At 35.9% G+C, this 20630-nt stretch overlaps 1 protein-coding gene across 2 annotated transcripts in view; it reads left to right on the plus strand.

Annotated features, from left to right (window-relative positions):
• The window catches only part of COL4A5 (collagen type IV alpha 5 chain), a 224292-nt gene that overhangs the window by 45599 nt on the left and 158063 nt on the right, over nucleotides 1–20630 (plus strand). The window lies entirely within an intron of this gene.

A 20630-nucleotide genomic window follows, 5' to 3' on the forward strand; every position in this document is an offset into this window, starting at 1 on the left:
GATTTTACTGTTTTTTAAGGTTTTGAAATCTACGTATCTGAAGTTATTGATTTGATTGGCAAATGAATTATGACTTAAATAGGTATTTTCTAAGCCATTAATACACAGCATTTTAAATATATTTGATGAATTGGCAATATATGTCAAAAAGAAAGGCATGGGGTGCTTGGGTTGCTCAGTCGATTAAGTGTCCGACTCTTGATTTCAGCTCAGATCATGATCTTGGAGTCCTGAGATCAAGCCCCATGTCAGGCTCCCTGCTCATTGGGCGTTCTACTTGAGATTTCTCTTCCTCTCTCTCTGCTCCTCCCCACTGTGCATGCTCTGTCTCTCTCTAAAAATAAATAAATCTTTTAATAAAAAAAAGGAAAGGCATATACAACCTTTGGTATGAGAAATCTGACATAAATAAGTGGCTGATAATGTTAAAAATATGAGTTGCCTTGTATTTTCCTCCTCTTTCATAAGAGATCAAGGAGTCTATAGGAGCCTGTGTAAAGTTCATATTAAAATAGATACCCTCCAGGGTCCCTGGGTGGCTCAGTTGGTTAAGTAGCTGCCTTTAGCTCAGTCGTGATCCTGGGGTCCTGGGACCAAGCCCCGCATCGGGCTCCCTGCTCAGCCGGGAGTTGGCTTCTCCCTGTCTCTCTTCCTCTGACCCCCATTCTCGTGCTCTCTCTCTCTCTCTCTCTCTCTCTCTCTCAAATAAATAAAATCTTTAATAAAATACATATCCTGGAAAGCAAAATAAGTATGCTTCCTGACATGTGACAGTTGAAACCCACTATAAAATATGTTTTAGATTGAATGGCATGTTAATAGGAATATTGGGAATGATTATATATTTGAAACCATTGATTCCTTTGTACATTTCATTTGTTAGAGCACAACTGTTTATTTTTCACTATTTTTTATTTTTAAAAAATATCTTACATATTGGGGCACCTGGGTGGCTCATTCGGTTAAGCGTCTGCCTTCGGCTAAGGTCATGATCCCAGGGTCCTGGGATTGAGGCCCACATCGGGCTCCCTGCTCAGCAGGGAGCCTGCTTCTCCCTCTCCTCCCCACTCATGCCCTCTATCGCTATCTCTATTTCTCTCTCAAATAGAGCAATAACTTTTTAAAAAAAAAAATTCAAAAAAATATTTTATTTTATTTTAGAGAGAGAGAACATGAGAGCATGGGAGTGGGGAGGGCAGAGGGAGAGGGAGAGAATCTCAAGCAGACTGTGCTGAGTGGCAGAGCTGGGGGGGGAGAGAGGGAGGGGGTTAATCTCATCACCTTGAGATTATGACTTGAGCTGAAACCAAGAGTCAGATACTTACCTGACTGAGCCACCTAGGCACCCCAAAATATAGTTTTTTCAAACAAATTAATGCAATGTGATTTGTTTCAACCTTTATTTTTAAGATTTTATTTAATTGAGAGAGAGAGTGAGTGAAAGAGAGAGCACAAGTGGGGGGAGGTACAGAGGGAGAGGGAGAAGTAGACTCCCCACCAAGCAAGGGAGCCTGATGCCGGGCTCAATCCCAGGACCCTGGGATCATGACCTGAGCTGAAGGCAGATATTTAACTGACTGAGCCACCCAGGCACCCCATGAATCTTTCTTTTTTTAAATAAAGATTTTATTTATTTATTTGAAAGAGAAAGAGAGGGAGTACAAGCAGGGGGAGGGGCAGAGGGAGAGGGGCAATTAGACCCCCCACTGAACAGGGAGCCTGATGCAGGGCTTGATCCCAGGACCCTGAGATCATGACCTGAGCTGAAGTCAGAAACTTAACAGATTGAGCCACCCAGGCACCCCTATTTGTTTGAATCTTGATTGGAGAAAAACAGTCTGTTTATTTTAGGAAAGTGTAGGAATACTCTGGGTTATGAGACATAGATATCCAGTCTACCCCAAGATATGGGTGGGTTGGTTACTGTAGAATGGAACTATAGAGCATTCAAGAAGTGAGGCAGCAAAGAGAAGATAACTTGTTTTTGAGCTTCAAGATTCCATATTATCTATTTGTATTTATTTTGTTCTTTTTTTCTCGTCCTCATACTTTTTGTTCCCTCTTAATATTGGCTTGCATATGGCCGACATAGCCTTTGAGGCCATTCTCTATCATGACCTCTTGGCTTCATTCCCATTGCTACCTAGGTTAATCTCTTGCTGTTTTGTAGTTCAAATTCATGGGAGGAAATCTAATCAATCTGTTTGGTATGTTTATTTTTTCATGCTGGCCCCCTCCTAGTCTACTGGCCAGCCAAAGGATTGATTGTTTTTGAGTTACCTTGCTCCTTCCTATTCTATAATTACCTATAATCATGCATGAGAATTCTGGATCATGTAGTATAAAACATGACTGCCTGTGGCTGCCCTTGTGTAGGGACATTGGTCAGGACCATTTCACTTAGCAAGGACTTGCGTTGTCACTATGATTAATAATAATAAAGGATAGTTTATGAAAATATGATACCTTCAGATAGGTTTATTTAGGCCTAAAAGACAGTTTTTAGGAAGAATATCTATACCGTATTATAGTTATCTGGGGTATAATGTTGATTCGGAGTTGTCTTAGTTCTTGTTTTTAGAAAGTGGCTGATACCCTAAAGTTTACATTGCACATATTTCTCTTAGAAAAATGGACAAAATTTCAGATCTTCCTCTTACGATATTTATGTATATTGTATAAATATAACAAAATGTAAATCGTTTGGATACTCTCTACCATTAATTCATTATCTAATTTGAACCTCATTAACTTTACAGAGATAACTAATTGGTTTGGCTTATCTATTCAGGCCTGTGTCAACATTTGTGTAGACTGAGCCAAGAATACAAATGCAACTGTTCATACCATATGTGTAAAACTTAAAAAATTTTTAAACCAAGTTAACAAACTATTAAGTAAAATAATGTTGTAGTCCCACATTTTGACATATGCCTTTATAATGAGCTGGAAGGTTAGGTTTCAAGTTTAGAATTCTCAAACTCCTTACAGTTTAACACTGGAATATGATTGCCCTGGGAAATCTGACTCCTAGTCCTTTGCTGGCCTCCTCTATTCAATACCTGACTCTTGTCTTGCCTGAGGGACTTCATTGTAATGTTATGTTTCCTTCCAGCCTATGTGTACAAGCTCTGTCCATGGTCCCTATCACCAGCTTCCTTTGACAATCCAGTAGGCACATAGATAGCAAGATCCTCCCTCCAGAACAGCACTTCAAAATGGGTTCCAAGAGAGAATTAAGCCATAATACCCCAAGGCATTCATTGGATAAAAATAATAAAATGTTACCAGTCTTGTACCATATTTGAGAGAATGGGCAAAATGGTTACATGAATAATTTTATTTAGGGCTTAAGAAAGGCTACTGGGCTGAGAAAGGCTGATGGAGAGTAGACCTGAAGAAGAGTTCTGTGTGGGCTCATGAAAGTGGCTTGGGGATATTTGGGCAGGGAATTTCAAGATCTTGGGTACTCAAATTATGATCTGGAAGGGGGAGGCACAGACTTCTGGTGGTTCTTTCCCTTTGGCCCTGCAGAATCTTCTCTCCTAGAACTGGGAGCAGCTGAGGAATGGCTAGTGTGGGGTCTGCTAAATTATGGGGCCCTCTTTGCCCATATCAAAGTGTGGTACTTCATCCATTAATTGTTTTTCACATTTTACCTATTAGATGCTATGCTAATTTTTTTGGCTTGAAAATGTGTTTAGATGTAATCAGGCTTGGTTCCAATGAACATGGCAGAGTAGAGAATGCCAAAAATCCATCTTTCCACAAAAGCAGCAAATAAACTAGCAAATATTCTCAGAATCAACTTACTGGCATTCTGGAAACTAATAAAAAATTTACAGCAACCAGGCAAATGTTTAATCAAAGAAAAAGCAGTTACTTTTTAAGAGAGCTTTGTGGCATTTTAACTTACCTAGTCTCCATTCCCTGTTCTCTAGTTTGGCAGAAGCTTTCAAGTGCCCTTATTCTTAAAGAATTGTGGTCATTTATTTTGACCAGTTTGGTGGCTCCCTGAAGGACTAGCTCAAAAGACTTGCCCTTATTTTGCCTAACTCAGAACTCTCCCAAGGCTGAGGTAGCTACTTGGCGGGCATTGTGGAAAACATAAAGGCAAATATATTAACCACTGCCTCCCATGGCAAGGAATAACAAACAAACAGTAAAGATCAACTGAAAATATTTGGGTATATAGGTATCTCTTTGAGACCCTGCTTTTAATTCTTTTGAGTACTCAGAAGTGAAATTGCTGGATCATATGGTAATTCTATTTTTAATTTTTGAGGGACTGTTTTCCATAGCAGCTACACCATTTTACATTTCCACCAACAGTGTTCAAGGGCTCCAATTTCTCCACATCCCCACCAACACATCTTAGTTTTTTCATAGTAGTCATCCTAATTGGTGTGAGGTGCTGTCTTGTGGTTTTTAATTTGCATTTGCCTAATGATCAGTGATGTTGAAAATCTTTTTCGTGTACTTCTGGGCCATTTCTATATCTCCTTTGGAGAAATATCTATTCAAATCTTTTGTCTTATTGTAATCACGTTGTTGTTGAGTTGTAGAAGTTCTTTATATATTCTGGATATTAATCTCTTATCAGATTTGATTTGTATGTATTTTGGTTGCCTTTTCACTTTGTTGATTGTGTCCTTTAATTCACAGAAGCTTTTACATTTGATATAGTCCAATTTATCTCTTTTTACTTTTGTTGCCTGTGCTTTTGGTGTCCTATCCAAGAAATCATTGCTAAATCCAATGTAATTCATGAAGATTTTCTTTCATGTTTTTTTCTAAGAGTTTTTAGGATTTTAGCTCATATGTTTAGGTCTTTGGCCCATTTTGAGGTTGTTTTTATTTTTTTAAATAAAATGTAGCATTCATCAAGAAAGATTAAAAGGAAGGATGGAAATGGTAGAGTGGGAAAGATTTAACCTACTATATATAGCTAATTGGACAAGTAAAATGGGTAAATAAAATATTTAACACAACTGGAGGAATTCCTATTTATTAGTAAAATATGCTTTTATAGAGATTGAAAGCTATTCCAAAAATGTCTGGCCATTTTTATTGCATTATAACCTGTAATTAAATTTTAATTATTGTTCTTTTATTATGATATGTAGAAGCTAAGCTATTTCCTGTGAGCAAATGGATTGATGAGTTTTGCACAAGTATGGAACATCATTGAGTCTTTTACAGGATTTGTGGTTCTTTGACTCTGAATAAGATAGTATGTATAAACTCTTTCCCAACTAGTACCTGGTTCTGCTATATTTCTCTTTCTTCCAAGCCCAACTCTTTTTTTATTTTTTATTTTATTTTATTTTTATTAACATATAATGTATTATTTGTTTCAGGGGTACAGTTCTGTGATTCATCAGTCTTACACAGTCTTTTGGTTTTGTTGACTGTTTCCTTTGCTGCGCAAATGCTTTTTATCTTGATGAAGTCCCAGTAGTTCCTTTTTGCCCTTGCTTCCCTTGCCTTTTCAAGCCCAACTCTTTTTTAAAAAAGATTTATTTATTTGAGAGAGAGAGAGAGCTTATGAGCAGGAGGAGGGGCAGAGGGAGAGGGAGAAAGAGAATTCTAAGCAGATTCCCTGCTGAGCATGGAGCCTGAAACGTGGGGCTCCATCGCAGGACCCTGAGATCATGACCTGAGCTGAAATCAAGAGTTGGACACTTAACTGACTAAGCCATCCAGGTGCCCCCTTAGCCCAGTTCTTAAAGCCTTACTGTCTCACTTGTACCTTCTGATAAGCATTTTTATTATGTTAAGTATGGTTGACTATCATTTTCATCTTTATAGAGAAAGCATTTTAAAATGGATTTTAAATGGGTTATTTGGTAGCTATTGAGCTATTGGAAAGCTATTGAGACTTAGAAAAGGGATGGAGAATTTTTAAAAAGGTATGTTTATAAACAGTTGTAGATGGGAGTTGAGTAAGTGAATTGTGCATTCATTTTAGGGATCTTATTCATTAGAAAATAGAGAACACTAGAGAAAAAGACTCTTGATTTTATTAACTAAATGTACTTCATGCATATAAAGCAGTTTGAGTAGAATCAATTCAGAGGGAAAATGAATGATGTCAAAGAGGAGAATAACAATTTTACTTCATAAGTTGCTAACTCAAGTAGTGAGCATTTAGGAAATGTACTGGTACAGCCTATAGATGAGTTAAAGTTTTTTCTTAATTAAGCCTTCTTTGGAAGAGTTGACTTTAGTGACTAGGCTGTTTTTATGTAGTGTTTTTCTATGTCGGTTTTTATTTATATACTTCATGTTGGTGAGTGATGTCATCAGCAGAGATCATATGGCAATTGATACGCTGTTGTTTAACTCCAGTTCTGATTTTCTTAAAAAAGAAATGTGTGTACAGTGTAGTTTCTGTTATCCAAGGGACCTAATCCTTGGGTCTATATAGCCATCAAATAAAGTACTATATTTCATTAGAGAGAGCTTCCCAAGTGCAAGGGGGATTAACCAGCATTTACAGGGTTTACCTTATATCTCCAACATAAAAGAACTGATGTAAAGAATGGTATCATGTAAATGTTCTTTGACATTGTAATCAATTTTCACTTTTAATTGTTTTATAAATTGGTATTTTGACAGAAACAGGATAAGGATGTAACTGAAGCACCTTAAAATACAATGTTAAATTGTGACTGCTTTGTTTACATTGTGATTTATTTTGATAATTGCCTGATACTCAGAAAATAATAAAAAATCTCAATAAGAAAATAGACTGCAACTATTTAAGCCTATAATACTTCTTTCTTATTTTTATAAATTAATTTTAAGCACAAGGCTTATATTTAAAGCTGTTTTTTTTTTAAAGATTTTATTTATTTATTTGAGAGAGAGAATGAGATAGAGAGCATGCAAGGGGGGAGGGTCAGAGAGAGAGGCAGACTCCCTGCTGAGTAGGGAGCCCGACGTGGGACCTGATCCCGGGACTCCAGGATCATGACCTGAGCCGAAGGCAGTCGCTTAACCAGCTGAGCCACCCAGGCGCCCCTAAAGCTGTTTCTGACTGAGAAAATTACAATACTGAACTCTCTGTGTAGATTCGCAGAATTTCTCTGCAAATCCAAACAGGTGTAGCATGGAGACTGCATAAAAGAAGCTGCTTTGAGGTATAACAAGACCCATTATTGAATTGCTTGAAATGATTATTCTAGAAAAATTTCACTTTCACCCATGGATTTTTTTATAGGTCAACATTTTATATAAGGGATCCTTATGGCAAATGGGTGATAGGAAGGGCAAAATAGGAGGAAAGGTCCATAAGTAAAGATGTAATCAGTTGCAGTTAGTACAGCAGGCAGGAGGTAAGAGGACATTTGGTTCTTTTTTTTTTTTTTTTTAAGATTTTATTTATTTATTTGACAGAGAGAGACACAGCGAGAGAGGGAACACAAGCAGGGGGAGTGATAGAGGGAAAAGCAGGCTTCCTGCCGAGCAGGGAGCCCGATGCGGGGCTCGATACCAGCACCCTGGGATCATGACCTGAGCCGAAGGCAGACGCTTAACGACTGAGCTACCCAGGCGCCCCATTTGGTTATATTTTGACATGCTAAATCTTTTATAGACAAGAAAATATTCTAGTTTCAATACATTTATGCTATCTTCTTAATTTGTGTTTCAGCATTCGATAAGCATATACTTCCAGAAGGACTTTGGCCTGTCGTTATAAATTAAACACATGTTTTTTCAGATGTGTTGTTCAGTGCATTTATAGCATAGATAATGTAGAGAGAGGTTGATGTGGAAATGATTGTTTTTATAAATATTCATCCAATGAGTCACCCACATGTTCTCAGAATGACTTATATGTATTAAGATATATGCATGGCAGAAATAACACTGATTTTGTAACAACATCAAATTAAGCTTTTCCATTCTCTCATTCTCTCTAGCCCCATGATTGAATTTCATGTCTTTGGTGATACGTACTTAGACATTGAGTACTTAAACATACAGTTGATGTGTTCAGACTCTGGGTTAGATCAAGATGCTTAAAAACTCAGTTGTGAATCTTTAAAAAGAAGAATAAAGATGGAAGAATCACACTACCTGATATTAAGGCCTGCTATATAGCTACAGTTAGTAAACCTAGCTTGGTAATTGTAGAAGGGTGGACACATGAATTATTGAAACAGAGAAGAGAATCAGAAAATAGACCTCCATAAATATACCCAGCTAATTTGTGACACAGAAACAAATGCAGTTCGATGAAGGAAGGGTAGTTTTTTCAACCAATGATGCTGGAGCAGTTGGATATCCATAGACAAAAAGGTGAACTTTGACCCAAACCTCACACTTTTAAAACAATTAACTCAAATGAATCATGGACAGAAATGTAAAAATAAAACTTTAAAACTTTTAGAAAAAAATAAAGTTCTCAGTACCTGGTACTAGGTAAAGGGTTCTTACACTTGATACCAAAATGCTAACTGATGAGAGGAAATACTAATAAATTGGACTTCATCCAAATTAAAAACATTTGTTCTATCAAAGTCTTTGTTAAAAGGGTGAAAATACAAGCTATAGACTGGGCATAAATATTTGCAAAACATGTCCATCAAAGGGTTAGTATCTAAAATATATAAAAAACTTAAAACTCATCATTAGAAGAAGAATCTCATTAAAAAGGGATAAAAGATATGAACATAAATTTCATGTAAAAGGATACACAGATGATATGAAATTATGTTTAACATCATGAGCCATTAGGGAAATGCAAATTAAAACCACAATGAGACAGTACATACCTATAAGAATAGTGAAAATAGAAGATAGTGACACTACCAAATGCTGACAATGACGTAGAGAAACTGAATTATTCATATATTATTTCTCCTTTGTAGTGATATTTCATCATGGTTTTAGTTTTCATTTTCTTATAGTTCATGACATTGAATGTCTTTTCATGTGCTTATATGTATAACTTCTGTTTTGTGAAGTATCTATCCAACTCCTTTGCCCATTTTTAAATTGGGATGTTTACTGCTAACTCTTCAGATTTCTTTATATGCTTGGGATAAAAGTACTTTGTTTACTGTGTGATTTACAGTGTTTTCTCCCGGTCTATAGTTCTTCTTTTTATTCCCTTAACAGTGTTTTCAAGTTAAAAATTTAAAAATTTGATGAAGTCCAATTAATCATTTTTCTCTTCCATAGAATGTGCTTTCTTTGTCATGTCTCCAAGAATTTGTGTGTGTGTGTGTGTGTGTGTGTAAGACAAATTTTATTTTCTAAGAATTTTTTTGCCTAAGGAAGATATTTTTCTATATTTTCTTATAAAAACTTTATAGGTTTAAAGTTTAAATTTAGATGTATCATCCATTTCGTGTTAATTTTTGTTTAAGATTTGGAATTTCATTTAAGGTTCATGTTTTTATGGATTTCCAGTTTGAATACCATTTGTTTAAAAAGACCATTCTTTCTCCATTGAATTGCTTTTGTACCTTTGGTAAAAATCATTTGACCACATTTGCATGGTTTTATTTCCTGACTATTCTTTTACATTAATTTATGTGTATATCTCTTCATCAGTACCACTCTGTGTTGATTAGTATAGCTTTGTCATTAAGTCTTGAAATCCTTTAACGAGTTTCTTCCACTTTATTGTATTAAAAATGTTTTAGCTATTCTACTTACTTTGTTTTTCCATATAAATTTTAATACTAACCTTTCTATGTCTACAAAAATTACTGCTATGATTGTGATTGGAATTACACAAATGTATATATCATTTTGGGTAAAATTGACATCTTTACTATATTGCATCTTTCAATCCACAAACACAATATGCATCTCCATTTATATTGTCTTCAATTTCCTCTATGGGTATTTTGTTGTAAAAATGCTAAAAAACCACATAAAACTGCTCATATTTTGTTAGATTTATACTAAAATATTTTGTTAGAGTTGTTAATGATGTTTCCTTTTTAGTTTCAGTTTTCAGTTGCAACTTGCTAACATATAGGAATACATTTGATTTAAATTGATTTTTGCATGTTATTCTTTTATGCTACAATTGGATAAATTCACTTACTAATTCTAGGAGATGTTTTGTAGATTCCCTGGGATTATCTACATAGAAAATCGTGTAATCTGTGAATCGAGACATTCTTATTTCTCTTTTTCCAATGGTTTATATTTTTCTTTTCTAACCACTCTGGCTAGGACTTTCACCTTAGTGTTGAGTGAGAGAGATTCTTCTTTCCAAAAATATTCAGTCTTTCTCCACTACATAGGTATTTTTTATAGGTGCTTTTTATTAGGTTGAAGAATTTCTCTTATATTTCTAGCTCATTGTTTTTATTATGAGTGAGTAATGAATTTTGTTAAATGCTTTTACTACATGATGTTTTTATTCTTCAGACTGTTAATTTGTAGGATTACATTGATTGATTTTCAAATATTGAACTAGCCATGCATTCCTGAGACATACCCCATTTAGTCCTGATATATTATTCTTTATGTATATTGCTGGCTTCAGTCTGCTAATATTTTATTGGGGATTCTTGCATTTATTTCATGAGGGATATTGGGCTGTAGTTTGCTTATTTTGTACTTAGTGTGGCTTTGGTGTTAGCCTAATGTTGGCCTCACAAAATGAGTTGGGCAGTGTTCTGTCTTCTTCTATTTCCCAGAAGAGATTATATAGAATTGTTATTACTTCTTCAAATATTTACAGAATTTGCCAATGAAACTATCTGGGCTTAGTGATTTTTTTTCAGGAGGTTCAAACAATGAATTTAATTTCTTTATAGTTATAGGATAATTAAAGTTATCTGTTTCATTTGGGGTGAGTTTTGTAATTTGTAGACTTTTAGGAATTGGTTCCATTTCATCTACATTGTCAAATTTATGAGCATAACGTTGTTCATAGTGTTCCCTTATTCTCATGTTAAGGTCTCGTGGATTCGTAATGATGTCTCCTCTTTGATTTCTGATACTGATAATTTAGGTGTATCTTTTTTATAGTCACCCTGGCTAGAGGTTTATCAATTATATTGATGTTTTCAAAGGACCAGCTTTTGTTTTTATTGATTTTCTCTATTTTTCTATTTTCAGTTTCACTGATCTCTGTTCTAGTTGTTCTGTTCATAGTAGTTTTACAGATGACTTGGAATTTTCTACATTTAACAATCATATTATCTTCAAATAAAAACCGTGCTGTTTTTTCCTTTTCTATCACTTTGCTTTTTTATTCTTTTTCTTATTACAATGGCTAGGCACAGTGGCACAATGTTGAATAGAAGTGATGTGAGAAGACATTTGTATGTGTTCCTAATCATTGGAAGAAACGTCTTTGATATTGCATTATTAACTATAATGTTAGATATATATTTTTTATATGCAAATCATCAGGTTGAGGAAGTTCCCATCTATTTTTAGTTTGGAGACAATTTTTATTATGAATCGTGTTGAATTTTGTCAGATAACCATGTAATTTTACTCCTTTAATCTGTTGATGAATATGGTTGTATTTATTGATTTTTGATTGCTAAGCCAGTCTTGCATTTTGGGAATCAAACCCTATTTGAACAAGATGCAATATCCTTTTTATATATTATTGTATTTGATTTGGTAATATTTTATTAAATATTTTTGCATCTGTGTTCTTGAGGGATATTTGTCTTCAATTATATTTTCTTGTAACTCATTGGTCTAGTTTTTGTATCAAGGTGTAATTGAGGTCTTCTAAATGAGTATTTTCTCTTATTACATTTTCTGGGAAGTGTTTGTAGCATAGGTATTATTTTTCTCCTTAAGTGTTTGATCAGATTCACTAATGAAGCCATCTGGGCCTCTATTTTTCTTTATGTTATAATACAGTTTTATATTTATATTGTGCTTATTTAATTAACATTATAGCATGAAAACTTGCATTTTTCATTAAATATTTTTTAAAAACAAGATTTTTTGCAGTTGTATAATATTTATTTGAATAAATATATTGTAATGGATGTAACTAGTCCCCTGCATTTGGGTATTTTGGTTGTTAAATATATTCCCCCATTGATCTCTTATTACCAAACAGTGAAACAATTAAATTATAATGCTCTTTTCTCTAAAACATACATCTATGTGTATGAATATTTACATATAATATATATATTACATTGTATATCATATAAAACTTAGAGTATATTACATACATTATATATAATAAATATATGTGTATGTATAAAAAATAGATACACACACATGTATGCACACACACACACATGCTAAGAGAGAGGAGCAGATTGACAGACTCTGGTGTTAGATACATCAGTACATTAAGACAGTCCAACTTTAGATGTTGGGAGTTCAGGAATTTTTTTTTGTGCTCTTTTCATAGTTTTCAGTATTTCTATATTTTTTTTTCCAGACTGACAATGTCACTTTATAATTAGGCAGGAAAGAAAAAAAGTAGACTGTTTTAAAGCTATTACAGACAGGTTGAGAAATTACTAAAATACTATATGGTAATTAAAATTCTGGCAGTGTTCATATTAGAGATTTTTTTCCCCCAACAGTAGAACGTTAAATGATGTTGGAGTCAGTGTAGTATTTCAGGCTCCCATGGGAGTTGCCAAATGATTAAGAGGGCACTTATGCTTTTTGGGAATAGGTCCAGCTTTTAGTTTTTCTTCTTCAAAGTCTTAAAGAAATGAAAATCTTCACAGCAAATGGCTTTTTGTTGTTGTTGTTCCATTTGGTTTACAGCATGGAAGGCTACCCAATATCAGCAGACACCAGAAGAATTTGGCTTGAAGTTTTAAAGTTGCTTGAGAAGGGGAAGGGGGATGAAAGGAATTACTTTGAAGAATTACCCAGCCAATTGGTTTAATGTGACCAGTGATAGGATAAAGTAAAAGCTTTAGAACATGTAATTCATTGTGACTGCTACAGTTTTTCAGGACAATTAAGAAATAAACTTTATTGCTCAGTCTTAAGAAATATTGGGGAAAAACATATGGTTACTTCATCAAGTGCCTGTAGAATGATTAGGGGGTGACAGTTTAGAAGGGTTACCTAAACTCGGGGCGCCTGGGTGGCTCAGTTGTTAAGCAACTGCCTTCAGCTCAGGTCATGATCCTGGAGTCTCGGGATCGAGTCCCGCTTTGGGCTCCCTGCTCAGCAGGGAGTCTGCTTCTCCCTTTGACCCTCCCACCCTCACCCTCTCATGTGCTCTCTCTCTCTCTCTTATTATCTCTCTCTCAAATAAATAAATAAAATCTTAAAAAAAAAAAAAAGAAGTGTTACCTAAATTCTTTGACTTCTTATTTGGCCTTGTACAGAGGTATGTGACAGCTTATAAGTTTTAGAAGAAACATTGAGAGAAAGAAAAATAGAGAGCTTTTTAAAAGGTGCATGTATATAGGCAGAGATCGAGTGTTAACCCACCCCTCCTTTCCACAAAACTGGGGAAAGAAAGATAAAATCATCAGAAGTCTAAGATTATATAGGCTGTTTCAGAGCAATCGTGAGGGATAAGGATGAGTATAGCAGGAGGAATGGGACCAGAGGACCAAGGAAGGATGAGAGTTGGTTGGGAGTTCAAGAGAAAAACTGGAAACAAAGTAGAGAAAAATCCAGACAGGTATTGGGCATAGGGTGAAGAAGTTTGTTTGTTTGTTTTTTAATTCCCAAATTTGTATGATTTCAGGATGTTCCCATCAGTATCTATACCTAAAATATGTTATTTTTACATCAGCCTTGGTTTAAATGATGCTAGGAACAAATAATGAGGTTAAGAAGATGAAGAAAGAATGAAGGATAGGAGTAAAATCTTATTTGCCCTATTTCTCTAGCTCAGTATTTCATAATGTATAGTCTGAAGACTACTCACAGTTGCATCACTTGGGATGCTAGCTAAATAGAATCTAATGGTGTCGTGAGTTATTTCTGAGACTTTGAACCTTGGATCAGCATTTTTAACAAGCTTCACAGATGACTCATAGCACAGGAAAGTTTGAGAACCACTGCTCTCTAGTGTATAAGGCTGACTTGTTCCCATAGTGTCCTAATCCATAACTCTCCTCTTTTTCTACCCCATCACCCCATCCCCTTAACACACATGTGGATTATTTCCTTCATCTGGAATAGATGTCACTTATTTCAAAATTGTTTTGTCTTATCACTCCTTTTTTCACTACTGAACTAAAAGTACATTGCTTATAGCTGTTCACTGTTTTGCCGAGGTGCCAAATTGAGTAGTGCACCTTTAGCCAGTATAGGGCTGGTCACTTAGTATGTCAGTGAGCCTAGGCAACTGCCTGCTGGACAGCTATACTCTTTGTGGCTTATTTCTTCTGCTCATTGTTAGGTACACTTTAACTGTTGTGAAGTTGTAAAATAGTATGTATGTATGTATGTATGTATGTATGTATGTATTTTTAGTCAGAATGAACCTAACCAGAAAGCTATCTGTGAATGATTTTGATAGAAGTGAAGTAGTATGAGAAAGTTACCTTTAGCCATGACATAGTTGTGTAAATGACCTTCTAGTTGCATAATACTACAATTTGTTTGGGACATTACATATCTTAGTGCTTTTTGTAATTTGAGGATTTGGTAGTTTGAAAGTTTATGGAAAGCATTTGAAAATTTCTGGAAAGCATTCTACCTGTCTTCTCTTTTTTCCCCATTAGGCAGTGATCCAAGTCTTGTTGGGTTATTTGTGTTTCCATATTTCCCTTTGATTATTTGAGAGGTAGGAGGCCAAAGGAGAAGGAACTGGAGCTCCTGTGGTGGGACAAATTGAAGTATCACCTTTGTTTTATTTTGTAGCCAGATGTATGATGAACATGGACAGGACATAGAGAATATAGACCAGAACCAGGAGAGGAGGTGGGTTTTAGCAGTAGACAGTTTGTTTGTCCAGTTATCTGTGTTGTGTGTGATAGGTAATGTTTACAGGTGAGTTGAGTACAAGAACCAGGGTAGCTGGTAGGAGGCATTGTGCAAAGATCCAAGTCAACATGATAGGTCTGGCAGTGGGATTGGAGTAAAGTTGAAAGAGTTTTACAGTGACCACTCATGTAGCTACTACCTAGATTTTACCATTAAATTTTGCTGTAATTGTTTTATCTCTGTGTCGGTTTATTCATTTCATTACCTGTTAATTCATACTAATTCATTAATTCATACTAATTATTTGACTCATTTAATTGTAAATTGTGGAGATACATCCTATGATTATGCATTAGAAAAATTAATATTGTTAAGGTGGCAGTACTCTCCAAATTAATCTAAAGATTCAGTGCAGTCTCCATAAAAATTGCTACTGGCTTCTTTGCAGAAATTTGAGAAGCTGACCTAAAATTCATACGGAAATACAAGAGACCCAGAATAGCCAGAAGGATCTTGAAAAAGAAGAACAAATTTGGAGGACTCACACTTCCCAGTGTCAAAACTTATTAAGTTACAGTAATCAAGACTATATGATATTGACATAAGGAGAGACATATAGATCAATGGAATAGAATTGAGAGTTCAGAAATAAACCCTCATTTTTACAGTCAATTGATTTTTGACTGGGGTGCCAAGACAATTAGATGGAGGAAAGGAGATAAGCTTTTCAACAAATGGTGTTGGGTCTGCATGCAAAAGAAAGTTGGAACCTACCTCCACCATATACGAAATTTAATTCAAAAATTTTTTATATGAAATGTACAGAATAAGACGATGGACTCTGAAAAACAAACTGTTTCTGCAATTTACTTGTTTTTCTCTAACAGCTTATTGAGCCATAGTTTCTGTATAGTTCAATGATTTTTAGTATATTCATAGAGTTTTGCAACCATCCATTTTACAACCAGGGTTCTAGAGGGGAAGGGGGTGGGGGGATGGCTTAGTATATTCATAGAGTTTTGCAACCAACCCCATTTTACAACCAGGGGTTTTAGAGGGGAAGGGGGTGGGGGGATGGCTTAGCCTGGTGATGGGTATTAAAGAGGGCACGTACTGCATGGAGCACTGGGTGTTATGCACAAACAATGAATCATGGAACACTACATCAAAAACTAATGATGTAATGTATGGGGATTAACATAACAATAAAAAATTTAAAAAAGAAATGTACAGAATAAATGAATTCGTATAGACAGAAAGTAGATTAGTGGTTGCCTAGGGCTGGGAGGGGGTTGGAAGAAAATCAAGAGTGACTAATGGGTACAGGATATCTTTTTGGGATGATGAAAATATTCTAAAATTGTGCACAATTGTGCTGATGGTTGCAAAACTCTATGAATATACTAAAAATCATTGAACTATACAGAAACTATGGCTCAATAAGCTGTTAGAGAAAAACAAGTAAATTGCAGAAACAGGTACATTTCCTTCTAAATATTTTAACATATATTATTAATATATATTCAATATTTATTTACAGATTTTTCTTATAAAATTATATAAAGTGAAATGCAGGGGCACCTGGGTGGCTCAGTCGCTAAGTGTCTGCCTTTAGCTCAGGTCATGATCCCAGGGTCCTGGGATCGAGCCTCGCGTCAGGCTCCCCGCTCCGTGGGACGCCTGCTTCTCCCTCTCCCACTGCCCCTGCTTGTGTTCACTCTCTAGCTGTGTTTCTGTCAAATAAATAAATAAAACCTTAAAAAAAAATAAAGTGAAATGCATAAATCTTAAGTGTGTATTCACTGAGTTTTGACAGATGCATACCCCTATGTAACCCATTCCCCTATCATGTTATGGAATATTAGCATCACCCCCAGAAAGTTCCCTCCTGTCATCTTCCCAGTCCATTTTCTCTTACACCCTACAAGAAGCATCCTTTCTTCTTTATTCTGATTTTTTCTACCACAGAAATCATTTTGCCTGTTTTACTATTTTATATATATATGGCATCATGTAAGACTTTCACTCACTATGCTGTTTTTTTAAAGATTTTATTTATTTGGGGCGCCTGGGTGGCTCAGATGGTTAAGCGTCTGCCTTCGGCTCAGGTCGTGATCCCAGAGTCCTGGGATCGAGTCCCGCATCGGGCTCTCTGCTCCTTGGGAGCCTGCTTCTCCCTCTGCCTCTCTCTCTGTGTCTCTCATGAATAAATAAATAAAATCTTTAAAAAAAAAAAAGATTTTATTTATTTGAGGAAGAGAGAGAGTGTGTGCGCGCGTGCAGCGAGGAGGAGGGGCAGAGGGAGAGGGAGAAGCAGGCTCCCCATTGGGAGCCTGATGCGGGACTCTCCTGGGATCATGACCTGTGTCTAAGGCAGAAGCTTAACCCTCTGAGCCACCCAGGCCCAAAGATTGTTTATTCATTATCATAATGATACATACCTAACCTCTTTCCAGTGTCTGGATATTATGAATAAAGCTGCAACAAACATTTTATCACAAGCCTTTTTGTGAACCTATGTTTTTATTATTTCTCTTGGATAAATACCTAGGAGAGGAATTGTTGGGTCATAGGGAAGACATATGCTTACCTTCATGAAAAGCTGCCAATTTTCCCAAAGTGCTTATGTCATTTTACATTACCATCAACTATGTATGAGGGTTTCAGTTGTTCTACTACCCCTCCAGTTGTCAATCTTTATTTTTAGTCATTCTGCTGATTGTATAGTGGTATCTCATTGTGCTTTTAATTTGCATTTCGCTGATAATGAATGATGTTGATCACTTTTTCACGTCCTTATTGGCCATTTGTATGTCTTCTTTTGTAAAATGTCTGTTGAAATCTTGTGCCTCTATTTCCATTAGGTTGTTTGTATTTTTACTGTTGAGTTGTAGGAGCTCCTTTTATATTTAAGATATCAGTTCTTTGTCAAACATATGTAATATCTTCTTCCATTCTCTGGCTTGCTTCTTCATATTGATAATGCTGTCTTTCAATGAATAGACGTTTTGAGTTTTGATGAAATCTTATTTGTCAGTTTTTTCTTTTGTCGTTGTTCTTTTCTTTGTCCTGTCTAAAAAAAAAAAAAAAAATCTTTGCCTAACCTCAAATCATAATGGGATGTTGTTCCTCTAACAACTTTGTGGTTTTTAGCTTTTATGTTTTTGTCTATGATCCATTTCAAGTAATTTTTGTGTTTGGTATGAGGTAGGGATTGAGGTTAATTTTTTCCCCATAGAGATATTCAGTATCCCAGCACCATTTTTTTGGAATATTTTTTCCCTGTTAGATTGCTTTGATACCTTTATCGAAAATCAAATATACTACAAATAAACTGTAATGTCAGATTGGGGTTGTTAATAGTAAGGGAAGAGAAAGCTGAGTACAGTCAACGGTACACCCTGTACACTAAAAAGTCGATTTTTGAAAGTTCAAAATTATAATTGCAATTTCATGACCAAAGACTCTAATAGGAGAGTGATTATGGGCAAGTCTAAAAAGTAAAATTCTATCAAAGAAGCATGAGAACTCAAGGAGAAAGGAAATAGAGATGTGTGAATAAACCAGAGGTACAACACAGTCAACTGTATTGATTAATTGATTTATTTGTTAATTATTATGATGATACCACACTGTCTTAATTACTGTACATGTATACTAGGTCTTGAAGTCAAGTTTGTGAACACTCCTACCAAGGTTAAGCAAAAGATCTAATAAAGAAAAGCAAGATTTTAACTAAGTTATGATAAATGTCTTCATCTTCCTGATAGAAATGATTCACTTTGAGTATTTTCAAGTTGGTTAAATAAACCATTATAATTTTCAGAAAGTCACTACTATTTACTAGGGAAACTACTCTAGTGATATGTGTAATTTGGGGCATAATCTTTGGGAGTATTTGACCCTAGCATTATTAACCTTTCCTGAAACTCTAAGTAGGACTCAGGTATCAAGAACTACTGCACTCACCATAGCATGCTGTGAATTGTGTAAGACTGTTGAATCACAGACCTGTACCTCTGAAACAAATAATACATTATATGTTAAAAGAAAAAAGAAGAAGATAGCAGGAAGGGAAAAATGAAGGGGAGGACATCGGAGGCAGAGATGAACCATGAGAGACTATGGACTCTGAGAAACAAACTGAGGGTTCTAGAGGGGAGGGGGTGGGGGGATGGGTTAGCCTGGTGATGGGTATTAAGGAGGGCACGTATTGAATGGAACACTGGGTGTTATACTCAAACAATGAATCATGGAACACTACATCTAAAACTAATGATGTACTGTATGGTGATTAACATAACATAAAAAAAAAAAGAACCACTACACTAGTTTTGCATTGTTCACCTCCAGGGGGCGCCATTCACACTCTCATTGTTACTAGAAAAGTAAATAAAAGCAAGAAAGAGATTAGAACAGAAGAAAGATGGTGGTGCCTTGGTGGCTCAGTTGTTAAGTGTCTGCCTTCGGCTCAGGTCATGATCCCTGGGTCCTGGGATCAAGCCCTGCATTGGGCTCCCTGCTTTGCGGTCCCCGCTCCCACTCCCCCTGCTTGTGTTCCCTCTCTCGCTGTGTCTCTCTCCGTCAAAAAAAAAAAAAAAAAAAAGAACAGAGGAAAGATGAGGAAAAGAGATAAGAGAAATACATGTGGTGTAAATGGTAGGTCATCACATGTCTGGTTTCCTTTAGATAGACCAGAAGTGTCCGTTTCAATCATTTATTTTAAAAGTCTTGAAGAAATAAAGCAGATAAGGGTGCCTGGGTGGCTCAGTCCGTGAAGAGTCTGCCTTCCGCTCAGGTCCTGATCCCCAGGTTCTGATCCAGCCCCACGTGGGGCTCCCTGCTCAGTGGGGAGTCTGCTTCTCCCTCTGCTCCTTCCTGTGCTTGCGCTTGCGCGCGCTCTCTCTCTCAAATAAATAAATAAAATCTTTAAAAGGAAAAGAAATAAAGCAGATAGGGCGCCTGGGTGGCTCAGTTGGTTAAGCGACTGCCTTAGGCTCAGGTCATGATCCTGGAGTCCCGGGATCGAGTCCCGCATCGGGCTCCCTGCTCGGCGAGGAGCCTGCTTCTCCCTCTGACCCTTCCCCCCTCATGTACTCTCTCTCATTCTCGCTCTCTCAAATGAATAAATAAATCTTAAAAAAAAAAGAAAGAAAGAAAGCAGATAAAAGTAGAGCTTCTCTGGCTAACAGATGCATGTGTAAGATGACCAGAGCTCATTCCATTCACACCTCTGCTGCTTCCACCCACACTCCCTAAAGTTGAAATCCAGCATATAGGGCTGTTGTGTTGGTTTTTGCAGTTTGGACTTTGAGAAATTATGGTGGTGTGGAAAAAAAAAAAAAAAAAAGTACTGTGCTATGTACCAAAGTGGAAACTATATGTTTATAATTCTTTGAACCTTTTTTTTGCCTTTAAAGCAATTAACAGTTGTCTTAACTAAGTAATTGTCTCCTATTATTGCATCTCTGATTTGACCATTGGGAATCTTGTGTATAAGATAGATTTATTTAGAAACATACATATTTGAGGTTGCTAACATCTATCTAGTTAAGTTTAATGTAGTGAATAAAGTACAGTTCTGTATATACATTTACAAATATTTTCTTTATTTCTCCATCTCTTCCAATTCCTTTCCATATTCTGATAACTAAAGGATGCTGAAAGAGTTAATATCGGCATAATCACCTCAATCAGAAACTACGACTTTCTCCTAACAGGTTCAAAACTTAAACTGTCATTTGTTCCTATTTTATAAGTGGGAG

Source organism: Mirounga leonina, unplaced genomic scaffold, assembly GCF_011800145.1.
Source record: "Mirounga leonina isolate KUSES-001 unplaced genomic scaffold, KU_Mleo_1.0 Mir_101664, whole genome shotgun sequence".
Classification (NCBI taxonomy): Eukaryota; Metazoa; Chordata; class Mammalia; order Carnivora; family Phocidae; genus Mirounga; species Mirounga leonina.